Raw genomic sequence first — 14,484 nt, forward strand, 5'->3', positions numbered from 1 at the left:
GCTGATATTGCATGTAAAATAGGATAGACAGTCATCCCAGGTATCACTGCTGTGGTTGGATCAGATGATTTAGTACAACAGGATAAAAAGCTAAGAGATCTGCGTAAATGATAAGTGGCACTAGGTGACCTAGGTTTGCAAAAAAATGTTATTTGAAATCGAGACACTGTGTGTCTTTCCATTTGTTCTAACAAAAGAAGAAAAGCTGGACACAAACTGAAAATGCACTCCACAGTTGTATAAATCCACTACAACTTTTTCAATTGTCTTAATGCTCTGGGTATCAACTATCAATTCAACTACCATACATCTTCTCCCTAGTGTGCTACTGTGCCGCTTGGTAATTATTTCCATATGTATACATTTACCAGATGAGTTTCTCAGGCTTCTGGAAGAAAAAATCGCTAGTTTCTGGGGAAAAAAAAAAAAGGTCTAGAGAGAGGATGGTATATATTCCAATGGTGGCTTCTTGCAATCACAAAGAACCCAAAGCCAAAGCCACAACCAAACTTCAGGCATATTCAGGCAGGCAATCTTCTTAAATCTTTAAGCAAAATGATAAATCAGTAGGTTTGTTTTCTGCTTTTAATGCACCATCTTTTCTTCAATTAACTAAGTTTTATGTAGTGTTTAAGTCTACCTAATAAAGATTTTGGAAAAAGAATTAAGTGCCCAATCTACTTTCACTAAAATCATCGTACAAATGTCCACTGGCGTGACTGGAAACAAGTCTGGATACATTTCAGTTATCGCTAGAAGTAGAAAGGCTTGATTTTTTTTGTCACTGTTTCCATAACCATATCCAACCTTATTGGAAAATACTCATATTTCTTTTATAAGTTGTTTAAAAATCTGGTATATCATATGTTTTCCAAATTATTTTGATTTATTTTAATGCAGTGGCTAGAAAATGCTTAGCTGCCAGGACCAACTACACATTTTTTGGGAAGTAGCTAATGCACATGAAATTTCTGTAAAGGGGGGAATAGTGGATAAACTTCCTTCAATTCTGAACTGAGTACAATACAACATAAGCTCTTTACCTTTGGTAGACAAATGCATTTGAGATGAAATGACAAACATTATTGTCATCTCCCCCCTACAGCAGCTATGAGAGCAACAAGAGCAGCGTCTGCAAGACTCTGCATTCCCCACAGTGCCCTAGCAATGACTTTGGTTCTGTTCCTTTGCCTTTATGTCCTAACTCTCAGCTGAGACTGACCACAAAGCACCTAGCTAAAATTACTTTTCTTAATCAGCAGACATCTTAGGAAGGGCGGCAAAAACCCCGGCTGACTCACTAAATAAACCACCCAATCGTCAAATGGTAATGTTGTGTAATCTCTACTAATTGCTCATTGTCCTCAGTCCTCCGAGGCCATGGTGTAACTTAAGCTGACAACAGGAATGAACTTAAGAAGTCCATTTGTTTACTGCTTGAAGTTGAGGGAAGATATTTCTGGCAGATTTTTGGAGGATGCTTTAGAACCCCTAGCTTACAGATGCCTTTGTTCATTTCCAACACTCTAATGCAAGATACGTTACACCACGCGACATGCAAAACAAATAGGAGAGGAGAAAGGACTTGATAGAAAACAAAATTGGCAGCATGATTTTTCCTGGTTAACTCTTTTGGGGAGTGCACCTATGAAGATGGTTCAGGTAAAGCTGTTTTATAAGTAAGAGAGTAAGTGGGTAATAAACTCGCTACGGGGAAAGATATCGAATGATCTCAATGTATGAAATTTTTTGTATGATAATACAGAAATTATGAAGAAAAGTAGGCAAACAACATTTGTTTTAACCAGTGCTTTGTGACTACTCTGTGTATGAAAGTATCAAAGGAACATCACAAATGTCAATGAAGACATTATATTGCACGATTTGTAACACAGAGGCTGACCTCGTCCTTCAAAGAAGGTGACTTTTATTGACTCTGACTACAGTAACAGTTGGATACCCAGCGATTCTGCAAATCAGTCCAAATCTGACCTAGGTCAGAGTACATGGCAAAACCAGGAAAAAATAGCATTCACATCTTTAGTCTTAACTACAGAGTTGTTCTTCTTGAGGAGTATTAAATAAGGGATCTGCAAACTTTTCTTCAGCAGTCTTAATGGTGGCTGCCAATGGCAGCGCCAGCTCTCATTTAATTTTGCATTTCTGTACCACAAATGCATGTCCTACACTTTGGGAACTTTCACACTAGCCTTGCAGCAAAACACGGGCTGAAAATCACTTCCCTGTCTTGCCCCATATCAGTTAGAACAATCTGCTGTTTGACCACAGAAAAATTTCCACTGCTGATTGATTCCTAGGTCTGTTTGGCTGATTATAATTCCCCAACCTACCCTTATGTGATTCACACCCATACATCTGCTCTAGCTTCAGCATATAATTGTTATTCCATACAGACAGCCCAGTATTTATTCAGACAAGGGTGCTCTTGTGCATTTCTCCTTTTTTAGCTTCTCTAAAAACAGCAAATCGGTCACAATACATTACATTATATGTGCGTGTTTGTGTGTGGGAATAAAAACTAACTTTATTATCCTCTCAAAGGCAGCAGCTGATTACTAAGACAAAATAAATAGAAGTGTGTTAAATGGAGTACTGTACATTTACATTAGAGACAGGACATTCCAGGCTTCTCTAAAATACTGTGCCTAGTTACAAAAGATGAGGTTTTCTGTTATTTTCCAACATCCTTTTCCATATTATAAAACAAATGTTTGCCCTCCTGCAGATCTGTTGCTACAGCAAAAAATCTAGGCCATGACTCTGGGACGCTGCAAGTCTTTGACTCTGATGTTATCATTTTATCCTGGGAGAAGCAGAAAAGATGCTTGTGGAATGAGTACGTTGGTACTGCTTGGATTATCTTCATAAAAGAAGCTGAAATGAGTTTAAAAACATTTGTGCTCTGCCAAAGTCAGCTGATTTGGTTCTCAGGAGTTTGTGTGAATGGTTGTTTCATGGGGTTTTTGTTGGCTCATGCATGTGTTAGGACTTGGGGAGAGTTCAGTGAACCCAGATCTCAAAGCAAAAATATTTTATCTACATTTTCTAGGGAAGATGGTTTTTAAAAGCTAAATTTAGTTTTCTGGAAAATATTTAGACTCATTTCGACTTGTTCTATGAAAACAATCCTTATATAGACTTGAAAGTCTAGGGCTGGCTGTTTGGCTTTTGGTTTAAGACATTATAGACGTAGGGACGTACTTGTAAAACATTTTGTAACTACAAGCTTAATGCCAAATCATGCGGTATCCGGATGTGGAATTTGAGTTATTTTCAGTAATGCCTATTGAGATAAAAGCACAGCATTGTTTTTTCCTAGAAGTATAAAGATTCTCAACAAAGGAATTAATATAGGTTTTATTCCTGAAACCTTTGTGCTTCCTACCACTGTTTTCCGTGGCACGTGCAGTCAGATCAAGAGCGTATGAAAGCGGTATGTTTTTACCTACTCATTCACATTACAGCTCTGAACAAACATCCAGCAACTACGCCTCCCCTCAAACTCACATCTCTTCAAGTACTTCAGTTCCGAGCTTTGCAAATGGAATCAAACCAGCAGCTGGCACTCCTGAGACCAAGAGACTCATATGCAGTGAACTGAAAGTTTGCACAGAAAACCACAAAAGCAGCTTTCATCTGGAGTCTTCTGCATTGTCATCAAGCTCTGCAGTGGAAAACCTGTGAAGGGACTACATACATTTAGTTAGCAAAACATTTGTAAAGCAGTAAGGATAAGAACATCCAGCAAATTAGCTGTGGCTTTAATGGAGGTGCTGATAAGAGGCAGAAGAGATAGGTAGCAAAAGAAGCACAGAGAGGTATCAAAGCCTGGTTAGAAGCCACAGGGCAGAAGCCTGAAGGCCTTCAGGAGAGTAGGGGTTACTTCAGTTATCACAAAATATTTCACTTCCAGGCAACCAATTCATGCTCAGCTACAGTCAGCAGTACCTATAAGTGCTGGTGATCTGACAGATAAAATGGTGATCTGACAGTTGTCTAATGACATAAATCCATTTTTCAGTAGAATGAAATTAATATGGTAATATATAACTTTATACTTTTCCACCGATGTATTTCAACTCTCACAAGAAGGAAAGTTGTCCAGATGATAGGATTAAACTGTCTTTGGCGTCTCAAGTGATGCTGTCAACAAGAGGGCTTTCTGATACTTTTGATTTTCTTTTAAGATGACAAGCTAACTGATAGCAGGTTTTGGTCTTTCAAGTTGGCACAGATTTGATTAATGATCCACAGATGGAAATCTCTGTAGCTCTTGCCAACTGTAGTAACAGTCCATTCCCAGGTGCTGGGCAGACTTTTAATGGATTTTTTTTTTTTTTGGCTGATACACTACAATGTAACACAGTAAGTTAAATTACTCACATCATTCCTGTAGGTTACCAGTTATTAGTTTCCAAATTTTGCTCCCATTTCTTACTTCACATATGGTTATTTGTTCAATGCCTTGAAGAGGTGAGATACTAGCTGCATATGATTGGTTATAATACTATATTCGCTTAAATTATTTTTAGTGTTGTTTTATTATTCATTTAACTAGACTAGCTGAAGTCCCCAAATATGCCAGCATGATGTGGGAATTTGTCTGTAATGTCTTTGCAGCTGTCAACTCTTAGGTGGTCACAATGTTCAAGGGATTTGCAAGAGCTGTAGAGGGTTACTAGTTCGGTAAAATGACTTTTTTTAATCTGCCAGAAAAATTCCTTCCCAAAAGCCTGCACTTGGTAATATTCCCACACTGGTCCTCTGTATGTTAGCAAACAAACAGTGATGATGATCTCCGAGATGCCTGAACACACTGCTGAGTGCCCCAACTATCTCAGGGATCTCCGATGATGATCTCCGAGATGCCTGAACACACTGCTCCCTTTGGATTTACTGCCCCCACAAAGATGGGGCAATCCGAGTCTGTAAAACACAAGGACAAAAACTGAGGTAAAGGGTTAGGTGTAGAACCAGGGGGAAAACTGACAAGCAGAACAACTAGAGAATGCAATTCTAGCTGACACGTAACTGGACACCTCTGTTTGCTCCAATAGCCTCACAATGAGCTCCTATGATATGCTCTGGCGTTCAGAGCCAAGTACTCCGTTTCCATAGCGATATGAGTACGTTCCAGATAAGACCTAAGATTAACTACTTAATGGTTTTTCCTTACATGGCCCTATACTTATTCCCTTGGAGTTAGGCTTTGTAGTTAAACTTCAAAGGCTCTTGATGGGTCCGAAGAGATCTAGCTGTCTTGGGAGCTTGTGATTTCTTCCTGGTTCATGCTCAGTTGGCTGATGAACCTGTAACTGTGTAAGCAGAGATGATGGTTTCACCTGGAATCAAGTGGTATGGGTGTCTAAAGATTATTTCTTCTTCTATTTTTATCCACTCTGACAGCCAGCCACTTCTAGCCTAAATCTAAATTGCTCTTTCACATAAAGCTATTCATACATCCACATCAAATGTTATATAAAACCTGGGTCGCACTGACGTCCACAGGCAAGTAAGATTCTTGTTTTTAGCATCCTGTAGTGATTGCAGATGATCAGTTACTAGTACAGACTAGCTTGGACATGACTGCGAGATGAACTAATGCCTCCCTCTAGCTTGTCAAGCTGTTCCTGTGTCACCATCAAGAAACAAACAGAAAGAAACAATAATTACACTTTTTGGAATCCTAGTCTGTATTTTGCATGGCACAGTTATATGATGTGCAGCACCAAATGTGCAAGTCCCACAGAAACCCGACTGGCAAGTATCTTCATTGCACTAATGAATTTCCAAATATTTGTATAAGCCTCATGAGCAAAGTTCTACTCAAGAATAATGATGGTACGTCCTATCTTTCTGACTCACTCCACCATTACATATTTTCAGCTCCTTGGAGTTATAGAATCATTATGCATTTTGGACAATAATCTCTGTTCCCCCAAATCTCAATAAAATGGAAACCTTTGCAAATCTCCCTGTTGTGTGTCACGCTTGTAAAAGCACCGTCAATGTCTTTAACCATCAGTGCTATTAATTTATTTCAAAGTTTGATCCTGGCAAAAATCCAAAACCTCACAACTGTAGTTACGCCAAGCATAATAACATGAGCCAAATTAATCCATGATCTAATACTGATGACATTGGTGGATTCAGTCCAGAGACAAATGTAGCTTTATGTTGTTTTGAAACGGAACATACTTTCAAATCTCCAAGCAGCCATAATATGTTTAAAAGTTGGGGGGGGGGGAGTTAAGACCTTGGAGCAGAGATAATCATATTAAATTGTTGTCTATGCAAAGAAATTGTATCTAGTAATTTTTCTAAATGCCACAAATATATGCTGCATATGAGTAGTTTTTCTTATCTTTTTCTTACTATCCTCTATTCTCATGTTTACCTATTTTTCTGGTGTGCCCTAAAAGGCAAAGACAGTCTAACACATAGTACTTCCCATTTAAAAAAAAAAGTTCTACTTTTTCAAATCTAATTTATTGCATGAGCAGTAGCAGAACAACACTGCTGTGTTCTAGTTCTCTGCAGTGCCCAAATTGCTCTGCTAAACCAGTAAATGTCATGTTGCCTGGTTAAGAGAGGCTTACAGACGAGTTATACACTAAGCTTTATTTATCAGAGATCAGAGAATTTTATGTCCTGGGCCTGTACAACTAGTATTAATGATACAGCAACTGGACCGAAAGTGACCACTAAAAAATGGAATCTAAAGAAAGTCTGCATGATTGTTCAAGAAGTTATTAGAAAAGGCTTATCAGCAAGCCTGACGGATGTTACCCAGTTTAGCTTCTTTTTTTTTCAAACTGTTGAATTCAGCAAAGCTTATACCTCTGAAAACAAGAAAAAAAAATACAGTACATGCCAGCATAAATTGAATTCTGTATCTGCTGCCCTGTAGAGGTCTCGATAGCTGACACAGATTATATAAATAAATTTCACTGTGTTCTTTGCATTTGGTCTAGCCCTTTTCATTGCTGGAAGCATTCGCTGCACTAGCTTGGCATCATTGCAATGTAAGGAGGTCACCTATGGAGTATCACTGATCTTCTCCCTGCCTCGTCTGTTTGTGTGACTAAAGGAAGCAGATATATGAGTCTCTTGAATGATCCAATTTGATACTGAGTTATAGCAATCCTGCATCAGTCAGCATTGTGTCTCTGATATATTGACTCAGTAATGCATAGGAAGCATATGTTAGATGACATCCTGTGCATGAAGGTCAAGGACTTGTAAAATTTAGCAGTGGAGCAGGATGTGCTTCTGAGGAATCAGGTCAATGCTTGAATATAAAGCATGTATAGGTGACTCAGTCCTTTAAGACATAATGTTTTGCCTTAAACAAGATGACAATTTTGGAAGCTATTCTGACTCATCTTCAAAGGCTGAGGGCAAAGACATGTAGTGAAGGCATAAGAAATAATCACTCAAAGGAAACAGGAAAGGAAATAAAATAATGTAGCCTGAAAGGAAACTCCAGAGTTAACCTCATCCAACCTTCTACTCTAAGGAGGGACAATGTAGATCACTTTGCCCAGGGACTTGTACAGTCAAGTTTTGAGTATCTCCAAGACAGGAGGTTCCACCAACTCTCTGGGCACCTCTTTCAGGATTTGATCACTGTCATGGTGAATTTTTCATTTTTTTGCTTTTCCCATATTCCAACTTGTGTCCATTGCTTCTCATCTTTCCACTGTGCAACTCTGAGAATAGTCTGCCTCTGTCTTCTTTACACCCTTTTATAGGTAGTTATGCATAACAATAGGGTTCTCCACCTGTGCTTTATCTTCTTATTCCTGGATGAACCCAGCACCCAAAGCGCAAGACTTAGCACTTGCCTTTGCTGAAGTTCATGAGGTTCCCTTCAGCCCATTTCTTCAGCCTTCAGCAGCCCTGCTCTCCTCTTGGGACCCCTCATTTGGGATCATTTGCAAACTTGCTGAAAGTGCACTCTGTCCCGTCATCCAGATTGTTTACAAAGACATTACATGTTACTGAATACAAAGACATTACAACTATGATTACTGAGGGATGCCACTGGTAAGCAGTTGCCAGCTCAACTTGTACCGCTGATCACAATCCCTTGAGTCCAACATTCCAGCTGATTTTTCCACCCACCTATCCACTGACTCAGTTCTTATTATTTTGGCTCTAAGGATGTTATAAGAGACTGTGTCAAAACCCTTTCTAGAGTCAAGGTACGTAGCATCCACCACTCTCCCCTCATCTGCACAGCCAGCTATCTCATTATAGAAGGCAATACAGTTGGTCAGGCAAAATTTGTCCTTGATCTGGAAATGGTTCTTCAACCTTCCCAGGAACACATAAGGCTGACTGGCTTGCAGTTCCCAGGATCCTTCTCTTGTCCTTCCTGAAGATCGGTGTGTTTACCTTTTTTCAGTTATGAAGAATCTCCTCTGATCACCGTGACTTCTAAAGGCGATAGAGAGCAGCCATGCAACAGCATTAACTTGCTCCCTTGGCACTCTTGGATGGGGTCCATCTGGTCCCATGGACCCCCATGTGCGACCAGCTTAGGTACTCTGAGGACAGTAGGACTAAGGCTGTCTGCTATGGTTGATTTTCAGAGGCTGATGTTTTAATTAATTTAGCCTTTTAGAACAGTAAGTATAAACAACTTGTGCTGTGAAGAACTCCTTCCAAGTGAAAACATCAAAGCAGCCTACAATTACGAACAAACTCAGCTAAAGCTTGTTACTGAAAATTTGCATTACTGTTTCTTACAGTACAGTAAGCTCAGAGAGAGGCATTACAGATGTGATGATACTTAGAGAATAAGAACTTTGCTGAACTGTTTCCTGGAAAGCAAGTGAACTGCCAGACAATTTTAATTCTCCTTTAGCAAAGCTTTTATGATCTGATTCACTTTTATTATGAATGGAAAATCTTTTTGCAGAGGTGAATACTTATTTAGCTAGCCTGAATTATCAAGTGTTTCCAGTATGAGGCTTGAAAAGAGGTAGGAAAAGAATATTATGTTTCTTCTATGTCTCCTCCATTACAGTGCAGTCATGCTTGGAATGGTCTAGAGATCAAAGCTGCTGACTGAGATAGAAAATAGAGAAATGGTTTACTTCAGCCAGCACTTAGCACCCATAATACCTGTAACTTAGCTGTTTCACTTTGTCTTGGTTACAAGAGCTCCAAGCATGGTGACAGACTTCTGTATCTCTCTTCTTCTCCATTTCCCCTTCCCATCTCCCCTGCTAACACTGCAAGATCTCCTACCACACCAAGCCTTTTGTGAGCTGCTATAAAGCTGTTCATTGACCTTTGTTCCTTCTACAAATGCATATCATACGCATTGGCATACTGCAACATTCTATACTGTTAAATGGATTGACTAAGCACAGCCCTAGTACAGGATTTTGGAACACACACCCCCCACCCCACCCCCCATATGTTCCTGTCTAGGTGAGTTCCCTATACTGACCCTGTCTGGGCTTCCTCAGCTATGCCTTTACACGTTTCAGCCTAAGCTCTGAATATGTATACATTTACTTTACATACCTTTATTTTCTGAGGGTTAACTTTAGCAAATCTGTAATGTGAGAACATTTGGCTAGAATTTGGGGAAGCACTTCCTTTTCTTGGATTTGTTTTTCTTTTAAAAATTTCTTCAATTTTTGTCCCTTTGGTTTTGCGGTGGCTGAGCTTTTCAGTGAAAACACTGGCTAATTAAAGTTTGTAATTTCTTTTTCTTATAGCTCTCCTCTCTTATCTGGCCAGCACTGTTAACTTTTCCCTTTCAAAAGACAGAACAGGACCTGCAGACTGAGGAACGGAGAAGCTATTGTAGCAAAGATTAAACCATTTTTAATATTCCCTACTGGTTTCATGACTCTCTGGTTGGTATGTGCTCTGAATATGCCTGATCCCTGCCCTCCAGACAGATGGAAAGGCTCCTGAGGTCTCACCTTCATACAGAAAACATTAGGAACACTACTCTTCTCAGAAGAGGAAATCCTTATGAGACCCTAACACTAAGGTGGTGATTAAAGAAGTGATCTTAGATCCAACCTCACCTTAAGGGATGGAGGGAAAAAGGTACAAATCCCACTATGAGGCACAGAGTTGATCTCTGAAGTAAGTTTCCTATTTCCCCTATTATCCAGCTTCCATGCGTTACTCCTACTCAACCACTTATCTTCTCTTCCTTGCTGCTGTCTCAAGCTCCTCTTCACACTCTTCTCGATTCCTCTAGAGCCCATTTCCCTGTCTAGTCCCCTTGGCCTCTATTCATAAACACAAACTATTCTACCATGCACACCCAACCAAAGAGTGCCTGTGATCCAGCCCACACGTTCCCTAGATCTACGTTACAAGAAGTTGCACGAAACTAGAAAAAATATGGTCACCCGCTATGAACGGCTGATCTAGAAAGGCCTCCTTGACTTGAAGCACACTGTTCTATTATTTGTGAAAGATGATTACATCTGCCTTTTATCTTCTGTCTTGTTACTCAGCGATAATTGACTGCTCAAGGCTGGCACTCGGTTGTAATTATTCCCCCGGTGAAAACACAGCAACATGCTGTGCAATCGCTCTCATGTATCTGCACACAGCACCTGTAACACATTATCCCTCAGCAAACAGCTATTCCTTTTTTTTTATTTTTCCTAAATTAGCTGTACAAATTACTAGGGGCCGTTTCTCCAAAGAAAAACTTAAGAGAGGTGAAGAGCATCAAGGTGCCTACAGGTTAGACTGAATGTTTCAAACCTGCAATACGTTAAAGGAACCCATATTCAACGCCTGCTAAGAAAGGGGCTGCCCTGCTGCCATCTCTTGGGGCAGCCGGAGATTCCCACTTACCTATTTAGCCAATTCATTTGAGAGAACTAAGCACCTAGCAACTTCTTGAGCGCTGTGTCCACAGAGCTGCCAGGTACAAGCTGAAACAACCACCACTAAGTCATGCCACAGTAAAAGAGCTCCGCTTGAGCGTTCATGTACTAATAAAAACGTAAGGAGCGCCACGCAGTGGCAAGAGAATGTATTTCCAACTATGATCGCTAACACAACATCAGAAGAAAGGAGCCTTTGGAAATGTAAATATAGTATACTAAACACCCTCTACTTAATTCAATCTCTGCTTGATTTATTTTAATCAAAGCACTAGAATCATGACCTTTCACTAGGATAGCTTAATTCATCTGCAGCAACAATTCCTGAGAAAATTCAATCACTGGCTGTGAAAAGATGATGTTTAATCAAGCAGACACTCTGAATTACAAATGTTAAGTAAAAGAGAGTCTTGCCCAGGTGCTTTATAACCTGTGATTGCCATATTTGCCATTCTGTGCAGTAACGGGGTGAATTGCTCTGTATGCTTACAAGGCTCTGACTACTTCCTGACAAGCTGGGGCTGACCAATATTTATTTAACATTACAAGACAGTTATTTTGATAATACATAGATAAATATGAAACTTTGAATAAAAATGTTTTAATGAAATTCCTTTTCTTTGTAATGTTATTGGAGCCTGATATATAATCTTCTTGGCTAAACCAAAAGACCTCGGTATTTTTATTTCAAGCTTGCTAGGCTTTCATTTGTAAGTAACTATTTTTTCCATCTTTCCTTTTTTTTCTCGTGCCTTCTCTAGATCTTCTTGAAAAACTGAGGCCTGTTTCACAGTTCCCAGCTTCTCTGCCAATCATCTATGTGCTACATCCATCTACAGCAGAGCTGGAACTTTCAGAAAACTGGGCAGTAGCTGATAACAATCAATCCACAGGTTTCTACCCAGCACAGTTATTTTCCTCAGGATGAAACACAGCAGTTAGCAGCATGGTGCCCAACGTCTGCCTGGGTCCCACAGTAGGTATCAAAGTCCCTTTTGAAGGCTCCCGTGTTAGTGATGCCCAACATGTTCCTTACTAGACTTGTCATGTTCCTGCAGCATATGAAAAACTTAATTCATAATACTACCTTAAAGTTTTTCTGGGCCTAGTGGGATTTTTAATGTAGCCTAGATTTTATAGGTTTCACATCTCCATGATTTTTCTCCTGTTCTGATTTTCAGCTACCTACCAGCAAATTGGAAATATTTTTGCCTTTGTCAGCCTGTCATCGATTTTGTGTCTTCCTAAGTGGATGTCATATTGCTGCTTTCTGCAGGTGGAAAATCATGCTCCAATTTAACAGAAGACAAAATCAATCAAAGCTACATCAGTTACCAGAGCAGGGTTTCAAAATGTAAACCCAAGCAGCATTGCTAACTAAGAGACGCAATTCTCTTTCCACATTTATATGAGGATTTGAAAGAAGTAAATGTAGAAGTGATAAATCTTTTGTTTAGTCCTGTTTTAAATACAAACTTAGATAAGGGATCTCCATCTGTCTTTCCACCTAGTCTCTGCTCCATTCATATAAATGTACCTTTTGGTGTGCAGTGGCTCTACTGAGGACAAAAACAGATATACAGTTAGGAATGAAGAAAAAAAATGACAAGGAATAGGACAAATGGAGAACACCAACTTAAGGTTTAGAACACTAAGACTAATATACCATGACATTGTGGAAACGCTGCTATCATATAAAGTATAATAAAATTTGACTCTTGCACTTTGAAGTTTTAGCCACTCAATAAAAAGATTTTATATATTCAGCTCTCAAAGTATTCCTGAGAATGTGATAAAATACAGAAAATCCCTTAGTCACAGTTTTATCAAGGGAAAAACACATTTTGGGAATTCTATGTAAGTTTGACTTCTAATGTTATTTCAAAAGCTTTCAGAGATGCATTTGAATTCCCCAGGGTCATAATCTGTAGCCTGAGACTTGCTAAGTTTAACTATGGGCCTATGTCAAAGCACAGCATGAGACTGCTATCACTGTTCAGAAAAAAGTCCAGAAAATCTTGAAGATACCAAGAACATCTATGTGTCAATCTGTGGCTGTGTGTGTAAAAACTGGAAGTGTCAGCTACAGTGGCGGTATGCACAGAAATTGGTCATGACATTACAAAATCCTTAGGAGTTACTTTTGTGAACTCTGGGATGGTAAGTGAAACAGCAAAAGGTCGGAAACTGAAATGTGGTGCCTACCCTTTAAAGAGAAGCTGTGGAAGAGTGAAGTTACCTTAAACTTCAATTATCTGTTGATGATTTAAATGTGGGTTTTTTTATAGTTCTACGATTCGAAAAAGGACAGGAGTAGCCGTAAACCATTCTGATTTTTCAGCCTGCTGCAAGAAGAGAAACATCGCTTCCCTAATTTTTAGGTAAGGCTGTTGACAGAACTCCAAATGCCATCTTTAGATGTTTCTGACCGCAAGCCCAGACGCTACCATCACCACGTCTACGCAAACCCAGGCGGGTGCTGCTCTGGATGCCGGCGTCCCCTATCAGCTTGCCCGCCCACCGCCTCCCCGCCTGGAAAGGCTCACCGGGCCCAGCCACGAGGGGAGCTGGCCCCGCAGAAATAAACCACACTCCCTTTCGGCAGGAATAATCCCCTGCGGGCTTAGCAGCCTGAGGAGAGCAGGAGGCTTAGCAGCCTCAGGGTGTGAACATGGAGGCACGAAGCCCCCACTGGGGGGGAGCGGGGCCTGGGGAGATGGGCAGGGCCATGCCAGCACTAGCACCAGCACCGAGTTACGTGGGGACTCCGACTGCTGGAAGGCAAAGCGCGAGGCAGCAGGAGCTGCTGCGGAAGAGCTCCTACTCAAAATGGGTATAAAGCAAGACCCTGGGAACTACTGAACTGTCAGCCTCACCTCTGTGCCTGGGAAGATCATGGAACAGATCCTCCTAGAAGCTATGCTAAGGCACATGGAGGCCAGGGAGGTAATTCGGGATAGCCAGCATGGCTTCACCAAGGGCAAGTCCTGCCTGACGAACCTAGTGACTTTCTATGATGGTGTGACAGCAGTGGACAAAGGAAAACCAATGGATGTCATCTGTCTGGACTTATGCAAAGCCTTTGACGTGGTCCCCCACAACATCCTTCTCTCTAAATTGGAGAACTATGGATTTGATGGGTGGACTGTTCAGTGGATAAGGAACTGGCTGGATGGTCACATCCAGAGGGTAGTGGTCAATGGCTCGATGTCCACATGGAGATTGGTGACGAGTGGTGTCCCTCAGGTGTCCGTACTGGGACCGGTGCTGTTTAACATTTTCATCAATGACTTAGACAGCGAGATCGAGAGCACCCTCAGCAAGTTTGCGGATGACACCCAGCTGAGTGGTGTGGCTGACACACCAGAAGGACGAGATGTCATCCAGAGAGACCTGGACAGGTTAGAGAGGTGGGCCCATGTGAACCTCATGAGGTTCAACAAGGCCAAGTGCAAGGGCCTGCGCCTGGGTCGGAGTAACCCCCAGTATCAGTACAGGCTGAGGGAAGAGAGGATCGAGAGCAGCCCTGCCGAGAGGGACTTGGGGGGGCTGGTGGGTTGAAAGCTGGACATGGCAGGGGGCGCTG

Source organism: Egretta garzetta, unplaced genomic scaffold (genome assembly GCF_000687185.1).
Source record: "Egretta garzetta isolate BGI_Z169 unplaced genomic scaffold, ASM68718v1 scaffold81, whole genome shotgun sequence".
Lineage (NCBI taxonomy): Eukaryota > Metazoa > Chordata > Aves > Pelecaniformes > Ardeidae > Egretta > Egretta garzetta.